The sequence below is a fragment of the Ochotona princeps genome, chromosome 12, assembly GCF_030435755.1.
Source record: "Ochotona princeps isolate mOchPri1 chromosome 12, mOchPri1.hap1, whole genome shotgun sequence".
NCBI classification, from domain to species: Eukaryota; Metazoa; Chordata; class Mammalia; order Lagomorpha; family Ochotonidae; genus Ochotona; species Ochotona princeps.
In genome coordinates, this window is record NC_080843.1 from 20048794 (window position 1) to 20073246 (window position 24453).

Sequence of the window (24453 nt, forward strand, 5' to 3'; positions counted from 1 at the left end):
CTTCAATCAAAGTAAAAACAAAAAAGACTACTTTAAAAGGATAGCTACAATTCATGCTATAAATAGATAAAGGTTATATGAGAACTTAGAATTCTCCTTCCCCTTTCACGTATATACATAATAATTATCAGCTAAGTTGGTACAATTCTAGAAAAATATGACTGAGAGTGAATGTTCATAACTTATTTTGAAAGAGCTAGTTCAAAACAATTATCTTACTATAAAGTTGCAAGTTATTATAATTTTCTCCTTGGGCATCAGTTATGAATGTGATCAGATTAATAAAATTCATTTTTCTGTGCACTTATACATTTATTGATATGTATATTCTATTTCAAGAAATTTTAACAAACAAGACATTTTTTTGTAGCAATCTATCCAATTGGATTTTTTTTAGAGACATTTACAGAAATGTAGTTTTACCACATAGTGTAATTCTCACCTACATGAAATTTTCCTACATATACTAAGATGAAATGGTTTCATTCAAAGTTCTACCAAATGAGTGCTTTGGTCACTTCTTGAAATGCATCACCACTTAAAACATATTACCAGGCAACTGTATTTCTATACTAAATGAGGATGTTATTTAACTTCATGGCATTGTAAATTTCTATTTTTCTTCTTGTTGCTGATTCTGTGTAGTGGAGATATCATATTCAGATGTGAGGATACAATGCAGTATGCATCTCTACCCAGACAAATATGAACTCTCCAAGAAACTGTTTACACTATCTTGACAATAGGAAGTTGGACTCTGCCATTGTCCACACCCACAATAATGGACATATTGAAAGACCCCCGAAGGGTACTTTTCTTCTGGGGAGGCCCCTTCCAAGGAACAGCGAGACCACTTGAGCGGATGCAAACAGCAAGAGGTTTATTCAGATACACAGGTACCTGGGGCGACAAAGTCTCTCGGAAGACTTGCGCGCCCTAGGTTGGGGTCTAGGGGTTTTTATAAGGTCCAGGAGCAAAAAGCGCGGTTACAGAAGCGAGAAGCATAGTTACAGGATCCTGATTGGTGGATTTTTATAAGGCCAGGGTCATGGTGACAACAACTTTATTTTAGCACCGGGAATTTCCAACAATGACTGAATTAGCCTTGAGTTGGTTCCCTATCTTTGATAACAGCTGAGTTGGCGCTGAGTTCCTAATATTTCTTCCATATTTGGGGCCAGATGTTTGACCACAGATATGAGGTAAGCTTGTCCTGTCCTTGTCCGCTTCCTTCCCAGAGATCCTGCTATTCTTAGTTCTAAGCCTTGCAAAATGGCGTTTCCGCTGCTAAAGCTCATGGTTTTTGGTGAGGGTCTTTCAATATGACTGTGTATGAAGAACTACATTATTGTAAAACTATAAAGGAGCTCGATGAGGGAGAAGCGGATTGGGGAGTGGGTTAAGGGAAATCCCAGTGTGTATTGGATTGCATTTTAGTATTCACTGTTATTTTATTTCTGTTTAAGCTCCTCTCTATATATCTGACTTTCCATTAAAAAAGAAGTAAATCTTTAAATAGATAAATAACAGTGAATACTAAGGCAATCCTATGATGAATTGTTGCTCATTTTATACCCAATTTATAATAAAGAGCAATAGGGGTGCTGATCAATATAAATCCCAGTCTATACAAAATTGTGCCACAAAATTCATAAGTTCAAAAAAACACATACGTTAAAAACTGTGACTATTAAATGAATCGAAATAAGAACATCTCCATGTTGCATCACATAGGTCTTACAGTTATTTGAAATACAACAACACTCCGAGTGGTTCTGTGGCTGGGATATAGGAAAGCAACCGTGTAGAACTGCACAGTCTGTGCTTGACTGAACAAGCTGAGGGCACTTGGTGAACATTTCATGCTGCAGTACCTAGGTACTGATTGAAGAACTCTATTTCTCCTAGTGTCTCCTTTCCTAGAACTTTTTCTCAGTGCTTTCTGTACTATTTATATAACTTCCAAGAAATTGTCTACTACTACACTATAAAAGTAGAAATTTTGGGCATACTCAATGTAAGCCCAAAATATTATCACACAATAAATTCTTAAATATTCTGATGCCTTTGGGCTCACTTGTTGTGGATTGCTTTAGCTTTTCAGAGCTGCAATCGAACATGCTGAACAATTTAAAGTTACCTTGTAAATCATTAGGCATTTCTATGTTATCTCATTCTACGTCCCAACATGGATTATAAGAATGCTCTCTTTTTCCACTAGCAACTAAAATGGTTCATCTGCTAAATTCTAAAGAATTATTATTGTGCCATGTGTAGTGGAAAAACCAGAGGCAGAATAAACATTAACCATGGTTGTCAAGTAATATAAAATAGAATTATCATTAGCTATTATGAGAGAGCCTTTAGGAAAACTTTCCATATAGAAGCCAGTGAATAACTTAATTAACTTTCTGTAGGATCAAATTCATCATTATTAAGTACCTGTCACATGTAAGTATAGCCCATTGTAAGGATCAATAAATGTTTTCTGTTGATGCCAAAATTATTTATGTCTTTATTATATAGTACCTAGGGAAACAAAGCATATTGGTTATATTAAAAGGGGGCTGGTTAAGCAACATCTTGTCATATTTAAGAAAAACTAATACTGAAAAGAACAACTATGGTATTGATTGAACAGTTTCATAGTGTTTTGAAACACAAAGCCTCTGATACCACAGGAGTCACCTTCATATATGAGGAGAAAGTGGAAATTTGCTTCACATAGCATAAATTCCTACATAATCATCTTACTATTGTTTGAATGGTAGGTTGAAAAATCATTAAGATAAGTGGTTCAAAATCTGTCAAAAGAACTGTTAGATTTCATATTCATTCATTCAATAAGAGTTGAATTTACCTGGTCCCTTCAGTTTACTTGTCCAAAAAGTGTTATCATGATAAGGGAAGGGTTTTATTTTGTTTTTAGTTTTAGTTTTCCAAAGTTAAACATATGTAAAGTGTCAAAACAAGTTAGCTTTTGCTATTAATGTAATGCTAACACAACGGTCTTAAACACCTTATTCCAAGAGGGATTAAAACAAACAAACAATCAAAAAACGGTGCTTCTGTTTTCTGGGAGTGTATTCAGGCTTTCTCTCACACGAGATGTCTGGTATGAGATGATGCGCGCACACACACAGTATCACTTTAAGGGGACAAAATGAGACCGAGGCACTGTGGCATAGATTCTTGGTATTTTAGAGCTCACTTATCTATGCTGTAGACAAATCTTAGTCCAGCGTTAGAAAGATTAGAAAAGTTGGGCCAACAAGAAATAGCAATGAGATTTTCTGTTTCCATGTGGAAGAGAGCTGATAGTTGGCGTACCTTCACAGTAGTGCCGGGCTCTCAGGACAAGTAAATATGCTTTTTCAGTTGCATACACAAAACAAGCAATTTTTTTGCAGCTTATATTTTTAATAATCCAAAAATATGTTATACATAGCAAACTTTTAAACAGTATGTCTAATTCTCATATTTAGCAAAACATACCTCCACTCCATGTCAATTTCAATAAATATTTGAAATACATCTAAACACCTTCATCTCGATTTTAATAAAAAGAGGCTAGAAAAATCAAAGGTTAAAATATTCAGGACCACACTGATGCATACTAATGAAGTCAGAATCAAGCCCGGATTAGAACCGGCGTCCCTATGGGATCTTGGTGCATGCAAGGTGAGGACTTTGGCCACTAGGCTTCTGCACTGGGCCCAGAAATGTTGTATTTTTTAAAATATATTTATTACATAACAATTTCTGCAAGAAACATGTTAGATGACCATGAATTCTACTGACATTTAAAGTTCTGGATGTCTTAAAACATTTGCCTGGAAAAATGTGTCACCAATGCAAGGAGATATGAAAAGTTAATGTAATTCCCAGATAAAATATTTTGTAAATCAATTTTATCAGATTATACAGAATTCATAACGTTTGTATTACTAATCTGTAATTTCCTGCCTTTTGTGTAAAGGCAACCTGTATTAGCGTGATATATATCACTCATATGAAAAGTACAACTTACAAATCTTCTTCAGTGATAGAAATCAACAGGAAAATACCAAAAATGAAATAAATTACTCTATTTCAGTGATGGAAGCTTTCTATATTATCTTTATTTAATCTGTCTCTCCTTAGCTGAAGCAATGTTTTCTAAGTTTTTGTTTTGCCTTTGTAGATGCCTTATAACATATTATATTCAGAAAAACAAGGAAGGAATAAAGGAAAGAATAAGCATTTCTATTTTATACAGGCTTATGATAATTATTATTTTGCACACAGAACACTCCACTGAGTTTTATCGTCTATCATATAGCCTATTTGTTAGTTAGATTCAAACTGAACGTGGAATATGACATTCTGGAAAGAACATTTTACTAATATTCACTAAATGGAAGTGTGTTAGTGTTTCCAGTAAAATTTTCTGAAAATGAGTTTGTTCATGAATAACATGGTTACAATAGAACCCTTGTCATAGCGTTGCTGCATTTGATTTACACTTCGAAAAAGCCTGAGAGATCCATGCTAAATCTTTATTATATTGTAGCACAGGAACGTCCGAGAGTGAACCACACCATAGGCTGAGTCTAGTTCTGAACTGCTGGGATAATAATAATATCTAAAAATTTAGTTGAAAGATGATCAGAAATACAACATAAACTTAAAACACCCACTACTTCCAGTTCTGGCTGTTAGACTTCATATGTGAGCAGGGTCAGTTTTTGCCCTGGTAATCTCAATCTTCCAAATTACCTGAAGAATGAAAAAAGGAAACGCAATATTCTTACACCTTCCAACAAGTTATACCTACTTCGACACTATTAAAAAAACTTTCTTTCTCTAGGGTGAATTAAGTATCATTCAAATGAAAAGAAACTTTTTTTTTTTATCTGTAGTTCAAGAAAGAAGGTTTTAATTGCATGTGACTCCAAGGAGGAGGGAGCACAGTGCCACAGTGAAGTCTCTGGAGCCGCATTGGAGCTACAGCTCTGCTAAGTCTGTAACTCAGTTCTCATAAGGATCAAAGGAGTTCATAATTGCATAACATTCAGAACACAGCATGAAAAAGAAAACAATTCCACATAGGGATAAGTGCTGCTCTCTATGTCAATTAGCTTAGTTACATTTAGTTTTAAAAATACAAATGTGTATAACAAATTTCTTTTTTCATGCATGGTAAAGGTCAAAATGGGGCATCTTCACAAAGTCAGTGAGTGGGAATGTTAGACTTTTTTTAAGAAAGCTATTTAATAAGGCTAAAATATCACTCCTTGCACTGAAATTTGTGGGGTTGTTTTGACATTTAATTTTTATTTTCATCTGCTTGAAAGGTAAAATGAAAGAGAGAGAAAGGGAAAGGGAATGCAGACAGACAAAGAGGAGAGAAAAAGACCTTCATCTCCTGACCCACTCGGATGTTTGCAACAGCCAGAAAGGAGCCAGGTCAGCGCCAGGAGCTTGGAACTGCATCTGCGTCACCTACAGAAATGTCAGGGGCCAGATACCTTACACCATCATCTTCTGCCTGCAAGAAGGCAGTGTCAGGAAACTGGATTGATAGCTGAGAATCTAGGACGTAAACCTGCATTCTGATTTGGGCTGACTTAACCCACAGTATCACAATGCCCACTTCTTTGGAATGTTTCAAAACACATCAGTAAGAACACAATGAGATCAAGTAAAAAAAATTCATAGAAGAAACAAATACGCTTGTACCTTTCTAATGACTTAATGTTGTGCTCAGTTGTATTGAACTGGGTACATTACATTCTGTGTAGATTGCAGTCTAAGAGCAATCAGGAAAGCAAATAAGAAATGAAAAAGCAAGTGCTTGGATACATAGGAGAATTAAAAGTGATTTTTGAGAGCAGTGACTCAGCCCTAGTAGACATATCTGTGGCCCAGTGAATGAGAGCAGTGTTGGTTGAGAAATTAATAATGCTTTTGAAGGGTATCCAAGTATAAATACCATTGTCCCTGTGATTTTGTAATGGAGTATACATATAGCCTTGACACGCTATACTACACTGCGCTATAGCGTACCAAATACATAAGCCATGGCATTTATATAAAGATACACATAATAAAATTAATATTCTTCATTATTAAGACTTCTTAATTAATCTTTAGTGGATCATAATCTTTTGCAGGTGGAAATTCCTGCTTAGATGTTCTTACTTCCTGATTGGTCAGGGTTGCTGTTGGTGAAAGTTGGACTGGCTACAGATCTTTCTTACAATAATACAATAATGGTTTCCCACACCAATTAACTCTTTCACAACACATTTCTTTATAGCAAGCTATTTAACTTAGTGCCACTTTCTCTAGAGGAAAATTTCTTCCAAATATGACGTCAAACACTTCACCCCTGTTGCAGCTTTATCAACTAAGATAATGTAATATTCTAAATCTGTTACCATTTCGATGATGTCTGTGATATACGCACCAGGAGCCGACTCCACCTTAGGAAGTCACTCTGCGGGGCCAGGATTTCGGTACACTGCATACCACCACTGCCAGGGAAATCAGCTGCCCATGCAGGTGCTCCTTCTTGAACTGGGTGCTCCATGGCTGTTGCAGATGCAGAAGATGGCCTAAGTGCATGATCCTTGTCATCTTTATGGGACACCTGGATGAAGTTACCGAATCCTAAATTCGACCTGGCTGAGATTTGAGATTTCAGCATTGTGACCAGTTGGTAAGCAAACCAGCAGATGAAAGATATCCATCTCTCTCTCTCTTTCTCTCTCTCTCTCCTTCTCTCTCTCTCTTTCTCTCTCTCTCTCTCCCTCTCTGTCCCCCCCTCCTTATCTGTCTTTTTTTCAGGCTCTCTTTTTGTAACATTGACATTCAAATTAATAAGTCATTCTTTCAAAAAAATTAAAATCTGTATTTCATATCCAAATGAAACAATTCCTGCTACCGTAAATGCTAATCATGAGATTTCAGCTATTATGCTATGTCATTATTCTCTGCTTTTATTTTTTTCTGTATTTATACTGCATCTGCTGTTACTTATTTAGTGAGGGCTTCACCCCAAAAGGTGAACTATGAAATTTGGGACCATCTTCAGGCTCCTGTTTTCACTGGTATTCTAGGTTGTTCTCTGAAGCAAAAATAGATATGATGAGTCACTGTTTTCCAGCTGACTGTGATACAAGCAATGATACATGGAAGGAAATCTTTTTTCTTAGCTGTAGCTATCAACAATTGGCTTAAAATATTCAATAGTCAGCACTGGGTACAAATTTAGTGTACTGTCTGCGGGTTGATTTGTTACCTTTATAGATCAGAGGCAGAACAGATTCAATATGATTACATTTTTTGAAGAATTATTCTTTGATTGGAAAGGCAGAACCATAGAGAGAAAGATCTTCCACCACTAGTTTATTCCCTAAGTGGTTTCATCTGGATCTCCCACATGGGTACAGAGTTCCAAGCACTCGGCTGATGACATATTCTCATGACAAAGTCCTCATCTTACTATGTGAACTCTGACTCCATTGTTTGTATTAATCCAATAACTGCACATTTCCTTTTACTGTTAATGACATGGCATGAATTTCACTGGTTACTTTTTATACATTTGAGTTTGCCAAATTTTCACACTTCTGAATTCATGCTCAGAACATTTTACAAAAATTTAACTACTCAAAAATAATAAAGTTTGTCACATTTGAAATATGACTGTAATATACACCATATTACTCAATTTTCAATTGTGTTTCTAGGTCAGAAGTATTTTTGGCTTGCTTTGCCTCATAGCTTATGAGTATTTCTTTCAGACCTTCAAAACTAAATCAAAGGCAAGATGAGCTATGTTGCTTATACATAATAGATGACATATTTTTCAATATAAAAACTCCATTATTCAGAAATAATTTATAAACTCTATATTATTCGAATAAACTTCATTATGTCACTTGCTGTCAAGTTTTCTTCAAAACTTCAGTATCATATCTAGTCTTTTTGAAAGTAGTTCACTGGAGGCCAGTATTGTGGCTTATGTAGGTTAAAAGTTTGCTGCAAAGCCAACACCCATTTGGACACTAATTTCATTTCTTGCTGCTTCCTCTTCGATCTATCTCTTTATTAATGCACTTGGAAAAGAAGAGGAAGATAGCTTACAGCCTCGGACCCCTGCATCCATCTTAAATGCCTGAATGAAGCTCTAACACCTGATTTTAGCTCAACCCACTGCCAATCATGGCAATCATTTGGGGAATGAACTAGTGTATGAACAATCTCTACTTCTCTCCAGCTTTCTGTGTAACTGTGACTTTCAAATAAATAATTAAAACATTTAAAATTAATTCCACTGTGGCCAGTGCCATGAGTCAACTGGCTAATGCTCCTACTTCAAGTCACTGCATTCCATACAGGTCCCAGTTCACATTCCTGCTTCTCCACTTCCCATCCATCTCCCAGCTTATAACCTGGAGAAGAAGTTGAAGGATGATTAAAGTCTTGGAGACACGGCACCTGTGTGGAAAACCTGGAAGAAATTCTTGCCTCCTGTCTTTGGACTGGCTCAGCACTGGCCATTTTAGCCATTTGAGAAGTGAGTTAGCAGGTAGAAGATCTTTCTCTTTTTGTCTCCTACTGTCTATAAATATGCCTTTCCAATAAAAATAAATCTTTGAAAAATTCCCTATAAAATATTAAAATATGATCAATTATGCATGTATGTGCATATAGGTGAGAATATTTATTTAAATATTTATTTATTTTGATTTTAAAGGCAGATTTTAGGAAGGAAGATGAAGAGACAAGCGAATCTTTCATCTGTCGGTTTACTCTCAATCTTTTGGTCTCCCACGTGGGTGCAGGGGACCAAGGATTTTGGCCAACCTCTGCTGCCTTCTCAGGCAATAAGCAGAGAGTTGATCAGAATTGGAGCCACCAGGATATGAACCAGCATCCATCCGGGATGCTGGTTATAGCACATTGAGGTAGTCTGAGGTGCTACTACACTGGCCTCAGGTAAGAATATTTTACAAAAGGCTACAATCACTGATTATCAACTTGCTATTTTTATCTGTCATTGGTTGAAAATGGCAAACATGGTTCTTTTACTTCAGAAAATAAAATCTGAAAAATTTGGTTATATGAAAACATGATCAATTTGAGTATAATTTACTTTTAAAAAAATTCAATAATTTTAATAATGTTGGATATTCACTTCATATGCAGATATTACATACATGCATATAAGTAGGATTCACACAGGATAGAGATAAGACACGTAATAATTAGGGACTGGTGCAGTAGCCTAGTGACTAAAATCCTCACCTTGCATGCACCAGGATCCCATGCCAGATTTAATCCCTGCAGCCCTGCTTCCCATCTAGCTCCCTGCTTGTGGCCTGGGAAAACAGTCGAGGACAACCCAGGGTGTTGGGATCTTGCACCATGTGGGAGACCTGGAAGAGGCTGCTGGCTCTGGCTTCAGATCAGCTCAGCTCCTGTCATTGCGGCCACTTGGGGAGTGAATCAGTAGATGGAAGATCTTTTTCTCTGTCTCTCCAATGCTCTGTGTTTCTGGCTTTCTGATAAACATAAATAAATCTTTTAAAAAAGGCACGTAATAATTTAGCAAGAAAATGGTCAAACATAGCTAAAACCTCATGAAAAATCCTGTAGTTGTTTTAAATACTGTTGAAACATAGGGCAATGCTTACCATATGGAAAAAAATGTGAGTTTGTCATTGTGATACAGTGGGTTTATCTGCTTCTTGCAAACCTATAGTTGAGCACTTGTATATAAGTTCCAAATGTTTGACTTACAGTGCATCCTTTTATTAATGTTCCTCAGAAGCCACTGAGGAATGCTCCAGGTACGTGAGTCCCTGCCTTGTGTATAGCAAACAAGAATGCATGCCTTGGCTTGACTGAGACATTTCTGTAGTGGCTGTGTAGGGAGTGAGTAAGGAGTCAGAAGAAATCTCTCTCTTTTCTTTCTTGCTATATATTGCCCTTCAGATTAAAAAAGTAAATATTTTAAAAAGTTATGTCTTCTAAGTTATTATCAGTAAATATAATAGGATAATCAATTTTCTTTGGTAAATTAATATTATATTCACTGGATAGTGAAGATTATAAAGACATAAACATAAGCATGTCATGAAAATGATTGTATCTTTATGTCTGTATAAGAAGAGTTCTCAAGCTTTCTGACAATTGAGATGTACTATAAGTGACAGAGATGAATTAAATCTAGAGCTTCCTCAATGCATTTAAACAAAAAAATCATTCCTAAGCATCTCTATTAATTCTATGTAGTTTGATTAATTCTAATTTGATACAGAGATTAGATGTATTCTCCTTCTAAACATGTTCACTGATTCATAAGCCCATTGTTATCTTATTCTTGTACATTGTGAAATATCCTACAAATTTATTCCTTGATGAGTTTATTGTGTAAAATGTTTACCTGTTTCATTCATGAAAATATTGCAATACAGGCAGTTTCCAGAACTACACACAAAGGGAAATATAACCATTTTTTTTTTAAATTCCTTTGTCCTATTTGCTTCAGATGGAAGGTTTGAAGATCTTCTTGGTTGATCCAACATTTCATCTTATGTGGAGGTCTCAAGAGACACTTAGAGCTGGATGAAAAAATATTGTCTTGAGTTATGGAGAAGTTACCTATCCAGAATAGCCTACAAAAAGAACCAAACTGAGAAAACTATTTTTATATTGCCCAGAAAGCATTTTATCTCATTGCAACAGCCCTTGTGCATAGGATAGAACCCAGGCACCTTGCCTTTGGGATTTCTATGCAGAGGTGAAGAGTGTGATATGCACAGATGAGAGCCCATCTGTGCTGGGCAGCTTTCCTGAGCCTCGGGGATCCATGCACCATGGAAGCAAGGCTGCTGTTGACTCTTTCTGTCTAATCTGTGGGTGATACATTGATTTGCGTGACTTGTTGGAGTATCTTGTCTCACTGGACGCATCCTCTGGCAGTAAACTTTGTGCAAGAACTTCTGGCTGATGGAAGCAGCTCAAGAGAAATTGAAATATTTAGAGACCTCTCCTAGGATGCATATTTATGTCAGAGCATGTCCCTCTCGGACCTGACAAGTGGCACATGGTGTTTCTGCTTGATATTGAAGAATTGCAATGTGAGATCGCTAATTGCAAAAATTATGTGATGCCATATTCATAAACTTTATTGCTGTGCCATAAAATGTAAATATATGACGGTTCACAATCATCTAAGCTCTAGATTTCTCTATAAAATATGATTTATGATAGATTAAAAATTGTAATTTGGGAGGAGGTTTGTCATAATGGCTAAAACATGTCATGGGACAACTGTATCCCATATGATAGTGTCTGGGTTTTGTTCTCAGTTTTGCTACTGTTTTTTTTTTTTTTTCCTGAATACTTTGTTTTTATTGCACTCAAAATCCCTGGCCTAGACTTGCATGGTTTTGACCATCTAATTTATTGTAGGTGTCTTTTTACATTATTTAATCATTATTTTCCACGATGGAGTTTTGTAGGTGTCCAGCTTCCTGATAAGTCTTACTGTAGGAGGTTTGCAAATGACAGATAGCTCAAGTAGTTGGTTATTGCCACCTGCATTGCGAATTGGTGTTGAGTTCTCAGCTCCTGGCTCACTCCTGGCCAAGTCCTTGGTATTTTTTGGTGTTTGGGGAGTAAACCAACACAAGCAAAATGGAAAGGTTTTTTTTTTTTCTGTCTGTTACACTGTTTTTCAAAATAAATGATAGGGGCTGAGATGCTGGCACAGTGCACTAATGTTCTTCCCTGTGCCACTGACATTCCATGTGGGTGTTGGTTCATGCCTCGGCGGCTACACTTCTGGTTTAACTCCTTGCTTATGATCTAGGAGGGTAGCTAATAATGGGTCAAGTCCTCACAACCTTGTACCCACATGAGAAACTGGCAAGAAGCTCTTGACTCCTAGGTTCAGATCAACTCAAGCATGGCCTTTGGGGCCATTTTGGAAGTGAATACTTTGTGTCTCTCACCTTCTGCTTCTCTCAAATCTGTCCTTCAAACAGAAATGACAAAATATTCAAGATCAAAAATACCACAGAAAATATTCTGATCAGGGACAGACACTTAGGCATGTGACCAAAGCAGCCATAAATCATTGTCAAAATATCTGGATTTGGTACTCAACTCCCACCTGCAGCTTCCATTGCATTCTCTGGAAGGAAGTTCTGAAGGGTCAACTAACTGGATTGCTGCGATTCGCAAAGGAGATCTAGGGTGCATGGCAGGGTTCTGGCTCCGAATTCTTCCAAGACTTCAAACACCGTAGCTGTATGCGAGTGATTCAATGAATAGAAGTGTCTCTTTGTAACTCTCTTTCTTCCCTAATGTCTCGTGTGTGCGTGTGTGTGTGTGTGTGTGTGTGTGTGTGTACTTGCTTAGCTATCTCTCAAGCATATTTTTAAATAATCAGTATTTATAAGGTAAATTAGTAGAAATAATGACCAGAAGAAACCACCATATATATAAAGTATAACAGCTTTGTATTATTTTATATTTTAAAAATGTGCAAACAAAATAAATTGTACTTTTGTCAAGAAAAATTTGCTTTTTTCAAAAACAGAGTAATGGAAATTAAAGCGTTCACAAAACTTCTGTTGGTATTGACAGTCATACAAGTTTAGAAGGAATGGCCTGTTAGTTTCTACATCCAAAGCTAGTTAGGTAGCAATGAGTTTATTTTTATATTAAAACATTTACTATTCATAACATGGTAACAGAAAACTTGAGTTTGGCTTAATCCCACTTAAAATAACAGCATTTTCTTATATTACTGTTCTTCTCTTAATAAGAGATTATAGATACCTTATTTACGTTTGAGGTAACATATATAGAAAGTAGATACTCTGTTAATCCAGATTAACTTTCTATGTTTCAGATTGATTTAATATGCATAGAGCAGACTTCTTTATACTGACTGATTGATATTTTCAGTCCTATTTCCTTCTTTTGTTTTAAAACATTTTTATTTGATTAAATAAAATAGAACCAGGCATTGATCTTAGTGACTCATAAATATTTTTAGCCAGAAATAGAAAACTTTTGACTTTTTTTGATAATTTTTTTCTAATTTCACCTATCCAAAATGTGATCTAAATAATAGAGTCTTAAAATGACTTTGGAAATTTCCAAAGGACCCCAGGGAAATCAGGGAACATATTTAGTTTTTGTCTCATATAAAGAGAGGTATTAATACTAATGAGGATTTACTATGCAGGATGTGCTGTTGTGAAAGTACTGTCTAATATTAAGGTATCTTTAACTTCTCCTGTGTTATTCTTACAGAAATAGATACTATTCATATAAATTTCCATGAAATTATAAAATTCCTAGGACTTTGAGAATATTTTCCCCCTTCACTGTATCCTGGTGTTAATCTGCAAGTGTTAGGCAGCAGTAATGCTATTGGTCACATTTATTGTTATTCAGGGTGAAAGCATGAACAACTCATTATTGCAGTCTTTGTAGCAGAGTAGAAGTAGAGCCATGCTAAGATAAATTAGTAAATGTAGATGGCAAGTCTTATAGACCAGTCTCCCTTGGTATGTCCTCACAAATTTTTGTGCTAGCTTGTCCCACTGTTTACACACTGTCCATTTTTATTTCAATGCACTTGAGCTCAATACATCTGCTTAATTTAAATGGTCTAAATAAAGTATCTCCTGCCTACTTAACTGCTTCACCACAATGTTCTTTAGATAAACTTGGCAGATATAAAGCCTAGTCAATACAAATCCTTTTTTCCAATATTCTGCCTCTTTGTAGGAACATCAGAAATACCTAGCTGAATTCTCCTAGCCACTTTCAAGAAAGATATTACCAAATTCACGTTATAGGTGAGGAAATTGAGGTGTCGATGCATTGAACACATCATCCTAAATCATTCAACTAAACTTCAGAAACTCTCTTATCCACCTCACTCCGAGATGCTACACCTGCTTTATACTGAGAGTGTCATGTTCATTTGTACAGAAGGAGAATCTCTAAGTTTATGTGAGGCAATATCACATAGTGTTTGTGGTCTTCCCCCATATATATAAGGAGGGCTGATTTCAGTACTTACGCATCAGATTGTGTGAATTCATTGCTCGGAGACTAATCATTACAATTATTCGCCAGGAATAGTCTATTCTCTGGAGCCCCAGGGTTCAAAAGAATTATTACATTATTACATTGTGCACAACCGCAGGCAGTGAAAGAAGCTGAATTTGAGATATCCATGCCAAGTGCAACAAGATTAACCCAGCTTAGTTTCTTCCCCTGTCATCTGATTCAAATTCACTAGGTTGAGGTAATTCTATGAACGAAATATTTTGAAATTCCTGCTCAATGCAATGCTGCCAGGCTCTTCTTAGTGAATGTGTGTTGATACAGGATGGCAATTGCTCAAAGTTAATTATACTAAATGCATTAAATACATTTTCAGTTGAAAAGACCTAAGGAATTATTTAGTCCAACCTTTTCCTTTTAAAGTTGGGATAAATGAGTCAGAGAGGAAAAAGTCATTTACCTAAGATCAAAGAGTGGTTTAGCATATAATTGTAGTTATTAAATTCTTACAATGTGTTATGTCACTGGTTTATTTGAAGGACATCTAAAAAACTGTCTAATGAAACTCGCCATTACGTTGACTACAACAGCATTTTGGTGGTCAGCGTTCACTATATTTCATTTTATTTTTTATATGAATGAGCACAGGAGACATTTAACTTAAAATGAAAGCAAAGTGCATTGAGTGGCATCATGTTTATTTCACTTTTTTTTTTTTATAATGTCAAATGCGTGACTGAACTTTCTTGTCTGGACAACTTCTATGATTATCACTTGAGGAACTGAATGTATATCCATTAAAAAGGACGTAGAGCTGCTGTGGGCTGATCGCCTCTAGAAGCAATATTGCTGCTTGGAATTTATGTTCCATTTCAACTGATTTAATGCTTCATGTTCATATTGGTAAATTACTGTGCATTTTGATAAGTTGCCAAAACTCATTTGTAGTGAATCTAGTAATACAGAGACCACAACTCCTGAAGAACCATGTGTATCAGCAGCTTTACTTCAATTGTGTAACAACTATTTTCTGATTTTACAATAGTATGTTGTGCATTATAAACATTGAAAAAAATGACTAAACATATAATGCATAAAATCAGCATGGGAAATGTAATGCGAACATCAGTCTAACAGCTATGCCAATGAAAATATCAGAATTTAAGAGGGCCCACATTGGTAGCCTAGTGGCTAAAGTTCTTGTCTTACATTGCTGGAATCTCACATGGACACTGGTTCTTATGCTGGATGCTCCTCTTCCCTTTCAGCTCTCTATTTTTAATCTGGGAAGGCAGTTAAGGATGACCCAAATCCTTGAGACTCTGTACTCCCATAAGAGAACTGAAAGAAGCTCCTGGCTCCTGGTTTCAAATCAGCTCATTATTGACCATTACAGCCCCATGGAGGAGTGAACCAGCAGATGAATAAAACCTTTCTCTTTGTCTTCTGTCTGTGGGTAAACTAATTGCAAGGTATTTAACTTTTATTCAGTTATTGTGAATGGGATTGGTCTTGCAAGTTCTTTCTAAGCCAAAGAATGATTAGTCTATGAAACATTACTGTACTTTCTGAGTTCCTACATTCTGCTGGTAGACTATCTTTGTTTCCAATATGTTCAGAATGGTTTCATCTGTATATAACATAATTTGAATTCCTAATTTCCAATTTGTACAACATGAACTACTATTATTTGGCTGAGGGCATGGAAAAAATGTCCAGGACAATATTGTATAGTAATGTTGAAAGTGGCCATCTTTGTCTGCTTCCGAACCTTCATAGAAATTCATCCAACTTTTCCTCATTCGATATTATGTTGAGAATGTGTTGATCAATTATTATTGATTGTGTGAGGAAATTTCCTTCTGTACCAAATGTTTTTAAAGTTCTGTTTTTAAAGATTTATTTATTTTTATTACAAAGTCTGATATACAGAGAGGAGAGAAAGAGAGGAAGATCTTCTGTCCCATGATTCACTCCCCAAGTGAGTGCAACGGCTGGTGCTGTGCCAATCCGAAGCCAGGAACCTGGAACCTCTTCCGGGTCTCCCACACCGGCGCAGGCTCCCAAGTCTTTGGGCCGTCCTCGACTGCTTTCCCAGGCCACAAGCAGGGAGCTGGATGGGAAGTGGAGCAGCCGGGATTAGAACCGGCACTCATATAGGATCCTGGCGTGTTCAAGGCGAGGACTTTAGCTGCTAAGCCATGCCGCCAGGCCCTTAAAGTTCTTTTTTTAAAATCATGAAAGTATGCTGTGTTTTTATCACATGTTATCCGTGTATAGTAAAGTCATTGTATAGTTTTATTCTTGAGCTTTTTAGTGGGTTCACAATACTTTCAAACTAAATATTTCATTGGATACTATTGAATTTCTTGAACATTATAGAGAAGCTATAGAAAGAGCAAAGGATGCTTCTGAAACCCAAATTCACCATTTATTGACCCATGTATTTATCCTCCATATCGTCTTCTTCAGTGTCTTCGCCCAAAAATAAACTTCTGATATTTCCTTTAGCAAATGATTGTTGTGACAAAATATTTAATCCCTAAGAATGATGTCTTTTAGTTTCTACCACTATTAGCTATTTTCAAAAAAAAATTGTTTTTCTTATAATCAGACATTTAAAAAATGCTTTCAGTGTGTTTTGGGGGTACATGGCGCAACCTGCCACTTGAGACACCTGCATTCTCTATTGTAGTGTTTATTTTCCAGTCATATCTGCACTTCTGATCCAGCTCCTTGCACATCTGAACTACTCTCTCTCGCTCTTCTCTCTCTGTCCCCCCCACCCTCTTTATCACTTTGCCTTTCAAATAAATACAATTACTTAAACATTCTCTAAGCAATCATAGAAAAAAAACTTCACATTCATAAAAACATTTTTTTCCACAGATCCTTGAGTTGAAAGCCTAAAACAACTTCCCCAATTTTTTTTTTCTCAATTTTGTGATTTTTTGCTATGCTCCATTTTGAAATTTACTTGTCACTATCAGGTTTGAAACTTGTAGTCAGATACACAGGAGTAGTAGTTACTATTCAATTCTGACTGAAATCATACTGATTATTAATAAAGTAACACACTCTTTTTAGTAGGTTTTGTATTTATTCATTCTTCTTTCTGGTATTTTCTTGAGGATACACTGAAAAAAGCAAGAAGTCATCACAAGAACACATTTCTGATTCCCTAGGGAATTTTTGCAACTAGGAGACTTAAGCATTTTCAAAATCTTTGAGATAGAAGTCATGAATGTGTATACTCTACTGATTTTATTTTCCTTTTTTTAATTTACATTTTATTGTTATTGCTATCATTTTATGATACAGCTCCTTAACTTCTTATTCATTAAAATATGCAAAAACTAACAGCAGGTATCATTGTCAGCACAGAGCTGATTATTTTTAAAAGAATGGCAGACTAAGTGACCCTTGAATAGATGTACATGAAATAATTTTTAGTTGTCAATTTCTTCGCAGAAGATTAGCACTTGAAGAGACATTTGTTGAGCTTTGCATTAGCACACACACATATACACTCATACACACATACACCCCTACTGTATACTTGACAGATTACAAATTTATCATTCAAACTTATGAATCATTCAAAACAAATTTCTCAAGTGCTTATTTTGTGCATAGGAACAGATATTCTTCAATACACTCTATGATATATTACACCATAGTATCTTTGCCTTTAAATTTTTCAGATGATCATAAAGAATACTTTTCTATAACTGTTTAAAGATTTACTTTTTAAATTATTTGAAAGGCAGAAGAGGGAGAAAGAATGTGTGTGTGTGTGTGTGAGAGAGAGAGAGAGAAATTTCCACCTGATGTTTCACTCTATACATGATCACAACAAATGCAGCTCAGCCAAACTGAAGCTTGAAGCCCGAAGTTTCCTCTGGGTCTCCCGTGCGGGTGGACGGCCCAAAGACTGCTGCTTTCACAGTCCGCAATGGGAGCTGTTACAGAACCAGAGCAGCCAGTGCTAGAGCAGGGGATTCCATGGCATGCCAGCACTGCCAAGGGGATGAGCCTGTTGAGCAGTCATGCCAACCTAAGACCATTAATGATATCAACAGAAAAGATATCATGTTTAAAAAAATTATGGAAACAAAATGAGGAGAATGTGTGTCATACCAAGAAAAAGAAAACAAAAATTGAAGAACGTAAATTGTAGTTGGATTGAGTGTTGCAATTTGCTTTAAAAACTAAAAATATGCTATACAATCAACAGGGTTTAATTATTTCCACAGGTGCCTGCTGAACTGGCTGTCATAAATGTTTCGCTCAAAATGTAGATGGTTTTGCCAGATATGTTATTTCTTCTTCATTTAATCATTATAATGGAACATTTTCTTTTTCTGTAAAGCATTCGTACCAAGTGTGAGTGGTTCAACTCTTTTGTCAGAGGCCATTTCCCTTGCAGCAAGATTGTAATAATCCTAACATATGCTCTTAAGTGGTACATTTTATTTTAAATAGCAGATAAAGGCTAGCCATATGGAGAATAAAACCTGTGCCATGACAAGTAATCGTGTTATATGATGACTTTTTTTTATGAAGCTTCAAATAATTCGGCCTGAATGAGTGAATAAAGGTGTATGGTGAATTTACAAAAGAACTTCCAGTTCATAAATGACCTTGTTTGGAAATGAAGATGTTTTGAATTTTCTGTACAGTTTCAGAAAGAACAATTAAATATTTTTAAGAAACATGGGATGCCAGCATATTTATTTTTAATTAACACAATTTAAAAACTCAAACACACACGAAAGAACACAAAGCAGCACAGTATTGCTCCATTTTATTAGTAAATCTAACAGGATTTTTTTGTAGATTATTTAGGGTTTGTATTTGTAAGATTAAACCATCAGTCACAATTTAGGATGTTCTTTATCTGCCCTCTTAATAATTATTTCAATGACCTCCAATACCACATTCATTTTTTATTTCAGTGCTCTAATATTAGGTGCATATTTTTATATTAAAATTGCAATTTCTTTTTCTTGGATTGGGATACTTTGCCATGATATAATTATTTTTTTTTCATTTTCTGTGTGGCTTTTTAAATTAAAAACTAATTTAGATGATAAAACCATGGCTACCCCTGTGTTTTTTTCGTCGCCATTTGTGCAAAATATCTTATACTATCCTTTTGCTTTCAGCCTATACATGCCTTTAAGTGTTAAGAGCCACAGACCTATGAGCCTTAGACCTGGCCTACCTGACAGCCTGTTGCATTGCAAAACCTGCCTTGGGCAAGCAGGGCCACAGCAAGCAGGATATTAGGTCAGAACATCCTGTGTAGAGCAAGCAGAATAGAACCCCCACCCTTATTCCTGTTCAAATAATTAGTTCCTCCCCTGTTTCAATATAGATGATTGGTTCCTTCCCTGCTTCAATGAAGATAATTAGTTCCAGGAAACCCCTCCCCTTCCCGTCCTCCCCTAGAGAAGAAGGTATATATATGAGGAGTAAAACAAAGAGAGAGGCACTCTTTTCCACCAAGTACGAGTGTCCGTGTGTTTCTCGGGCCAGCAGTCCGGGGGCTAGCATCCCGCCATTCCCAGTCCACCCTCAGGGTTTGAGCGTCGTGTCCTGCAGGTCAGACATTTAAGTATGAAATGAGTTCTTTCAATCTGCATTTAGTTGTGTATATATGATATATACATACTTAAATACATGGTATACACTCTATGTGTTTGATATATATGATCATTCACATGTGTTTGAGTATTATTTAACAATATTAAATTGGAAATATGTATACTTAATTATTTCAGGTAATAATCTGCCAGCAAGATATTACAACAGGTATTTTAATTACTGATTTCCAGATTTTTACAGTTCCTTTATTTTTTTCAAATATCCTAATAAGATTCCTTTCCTTTTCAGTGACTTATCTAACTAGGCTTTGGCTTGCTTTTATTTTTTTATGTTGATTCTATTAGAGATTTTCTTCTGCTTTTGTGAGCACACAATTTATAAAAGATCTTGCTTGTCTTAGTTACAGTTCAGTTGAACTGAAAGAAATTTGAATTTCCTGATAAAGAGAGAAATAAAAATAAGAAAATAAATTTAAAGCATTAATAAAGAATTCTGAAGTTGTATTGGGTTCTTTTGTATATTTTTAATTTTTAAGTCCTGTTTTATATACTTCTATGCTGTTTCCCTTCTCAAATATTGTTATTATGATTGTTTTAATTTTTAATCTTCATAATAAATATACAATCTATTTATCCACTTTCTTAATCATTTTACAGCATTATGAATTTAGTGTTATACCTAGTTTTTGATGATTTCTCCTTTCTCATTAGCATCACATTTTTTACTTCAAGAAAGTCCTTAGGATTTGTGTTTTGATATTGAACAGTAAGCCCCTTTTTGCAAAGCTGGCATCTCAATGGCATCAATTCCTGACCCAGCAGCTGTACTTTGAATGTATTGTTTGCTGATGCGCTTGGACAAACAATGGATGCCCCAAGTTCTGGACCTCCTGCACCTATTAGGAAGATGCTCAGAGATCCTGGAACTGGCCTTGACAAGCCCTGGCCATTGCAACTATGAGGGAGTTGACTTCAGATAGAAGGTCATCTCTTTCTGTCTCTCTTTGCCCCCACTCTCTCTGTAACTGCCTTTGAAATAACAAATGAAACATTAAAATTATAAACATAAATCCCTAACCATTTCATCTGGGGTAGATCTAGTAAAAATAAATGCTTTCAGCTTTTATTTGGAAACATCATCTCTGCCTCATATATTATTGATAGCTTTGCTGGGTATGGAAATGGGAGAATGAAATGAGCAGGCAATTCTTCAAAAGAACAAATTCAAATGGTTAATAGAAATATGAAAAAATGCGCAGGCTACCTAGCTGTTAGGAAAATACAAACAAAAACCACATTGACAGGGACCAGCATGATGGTTCAGTGCCTACACCCTCACCTTGTGTGTTCCAGGATCCCATTTGGGTGCTTGTTCATGTCCCAACTGCTTCCTTTTCAACCCAGCTCCCTGTTTGTGGCCTGGGAAAAGAGTGTGGATAGTCCTAAGTCTTGGGACACTACATCCACATGGGAGCCCTGGAAGAAGCTCCTGGCACCTGGTTTTGCATTGGCTTATTACAGGCTGTTACAGCTTCTATGGGAGTGAATCAGCAGGCAGAGACTCTTTCTGTCTGTCTCTCCTTCTCTCTTTAAACCTGTCTTTCCAGTAAAAGCAAGTAAATCTTCAAAAAAAAAAAAAAAAAAAAAAAAGAAGTTCCACCTAACCGGAGTGAGATTGGTCTAATGTGGAGCTCAACCAGCAACACCTGCTTTGTGATGTGAAAAGAAAAATACCCTACTCTACTGTTGGTGAAAGTGTATAGTGCAGACACTATGGAAGTCAATATGGAAAGTCCTGATGCAACAAAAATATAGATGTACCATTTGACCCAAGTATCTCACTCCAGGGACTATACCCAAAGGATATATTTGCAAATGAGAGAGTGATCTGCAAGCCTGTATTTATAGCAGCACAATCTACAATAGTAAAGACATGGAAATAACCCAGACACCCATCAAAAGAGAATTGGATCATGAAACTGAGGTATATCTATTCCATGGAGTTCTACTCAGCCATGGAAAGAATGAAATACTACTGTTTGAAAGAATGATCCTCACTAGAGACCATTGTGCTCAATGAAATGAAACAATCCCAAAAGGAAAAAAAAAAAATCATATAATCTCTTTGATAGAAGGCAAGCTTCATGCAAACTACAAAACAATTAATATATAGGTAAATGTGGGTATACATACATTCTTATAGATAAACTGTATGATAGAGACTGGAAAACGAGGAACTAAAGATGGGCTGGAAAGGACTCCCAATGAAGCTGTGACAGTAGAATAGTTCTGCTTGTTTTAAGCAGGATTTTCCATAACCTCCTATATGAGAATGTTAAAATTGTGACTGTTGTTGAAGGACTATACTACTGTAATAATATGAGGGAAAATGGGTGGGAGAATGAGGAGAAAGGAATAAACATGAAAGGGGGAACATTTATACCTGCATAACTGTATCATGAATAATAATAATTAATATGAATAATAAAATGTAGTTCTAGGACTGAAAAGAGGAGACACAAAATGAAGTTTTTAGGAAATTACTGTCTGGGTTTGTTAGTTTAATAATGAAGACAAATTAACATCAGGTATAGAGTCATGCAAATGATTTGGGCTATCTAAGTGATTTCTACCATATGCTTATCACTGACCCTTTGTCTTTTTTTTTATTGCTCCCTCAATTCTTTTATTTATTTTCTGGAAATATGTGTGTGTCATTCAGTTCATTTGCTGTTTATGGTTGATCTAATACTGTTAGATTTTGGGTCAAAGAAAGCAGTTGGGAAGTAGGGTGGGGATTATGATTAAGAATAGTGAAATACAGATACACTATGCAAATTACTTTAGAAAATGGTATGGTATTTTTAAGGGAAGGAATAGTAAATGGTGTTGATAAAGGAACAAAAAACCAAGAAATTCACAGCTTGTAATGCATACTCACAGCCATTTGGAGTTCTTATGGGAAAATTGGCTATAATCTAGGACCACAGTCTTCAATAGTAGATGCCTGAGATTGCTGCTTTTGGAAGTGGCATTATGGAAGTATTTTGGATAGTTTGTGGGTTAAGTCTTTAGAATGAATTGATGCCTGAGTTTTCTATTCTATGTCAGGTCTAGATGGGTTTGCATGATTCCTTCCATTGCCATATGTTCTTTGGAACGTTAGATCAAAACAGACCAAAACAGCAAGTGAATTTTTCCATGGTAACAGATATTAGAGTATTTCCCTGATGCATTTTTAGTACAATTCAATCTTAAATTTGCATGCTACATAGTTATATGAGAAAAATTCTACTTTTGAAATGTTCACTGGCATACGTGTGTGTGTATACGAGAAAAGTAGTTATGACTCTGGGGAGGCAAAATCAGGTTCATAGAACATTTAACAATAGTTTGCAATTAGGCTGTACTGTGTACAAATGTATTATTGCTAGAGCTAAAACTGGTCTTTAGGTGAAGAATTAATCGTACTATAATTTGGACAGTTTTGGATTTAAAACATATTTGTTTAGTTATTTTTTCAAATATTTGACATAGTACAGAATTGAAATCCATCCTTTACTAAGAAAATTACATGTAAGTTAAGAGTCAACTTCTGTCAACCCAGCAGGAAATACAACATTGCTAATTAATTCTTGCAAGTAGCATATAGAATCCAATCAGCCACATCAGGAAGTTTTAATATTATCATTAAAATATATTGACAGCTTTCAGATTAAAATAACCGACCAAAATTCATTTATAAATCCAATTATAAATAAGTCTGGCTAATTATTCTGATTCTTTTCTTATTTTGTAGTTTTCCTGGTGTGGGATCACAAGTGAAGACGGGTGTGCTTATCCTTTAATCCTTTACAAGGAACGCTCCCAACCAAGAGCTTTAGGTTGCAAATAATTTGATTCATTGAATATCATAGGTAATTCATGTAACATAAGCTCTGAAAGTTTTGCTTTAAATTATTCTAATCAGCCAGCTTCACAGAAAAAAACAATCAGATGTCACTGCAACAATCCTGACCAAAAAATAGGTGTCACTCCTGTTTATTTGAGAAAGTATGCTGAATTCAAATTAATCCTGAATTACTAACAGATTGAGCAAAGACCTTTAAAGTCTCAATGTTGGTAAAAATCTATAGAGGTAGTTATTTTGATGCTAATTATATAGAGATCTCTCTCTACCTTTATTATTATGGCTTCAGTAAATGATAAAGTGTATTGAATGGTAGATTTGAGTTTACACAAATTTATTTTTTTCATGAGCAATATCCCTAGCATTTGGATGTGTACGTAAATAAACTCTAGAAATCTCTATAAGACTGACTGAAAATCAGATTAGACAGAGTAAGTGGTTCTGAAGGTACACCTGCATATCTGCATCTTAGGAAGCATTGCTCTGTTCTCAGTGAAATTTATAATGCTGAGCTTTGCTGATTGTTAGATGATCAGGGAGAATGGGTTATACATTGCTTTCATTCACTTCAAGAATTGAATAACTTTCTATTATTAATTAAAGAGTGATAGCAAATGCAAGAGAGAGAGTGAGAGAGAGGGAGAGAGAGAAAGAGTCCTGTCTATCTGGTACAGATAGTGGATTTTCAAAACACTTACAAAACATTCATGTAAGGTTGTCACCCCTTTTCTTTGTCATTTTCCCACTATCCAAGAATATAACACTATCCACTCCGGCAACCAGCTGCTGTGTTATACAGTGAAGATTTGAGGAATAACTGCATGACAGATGGAGATCACAGGTAAC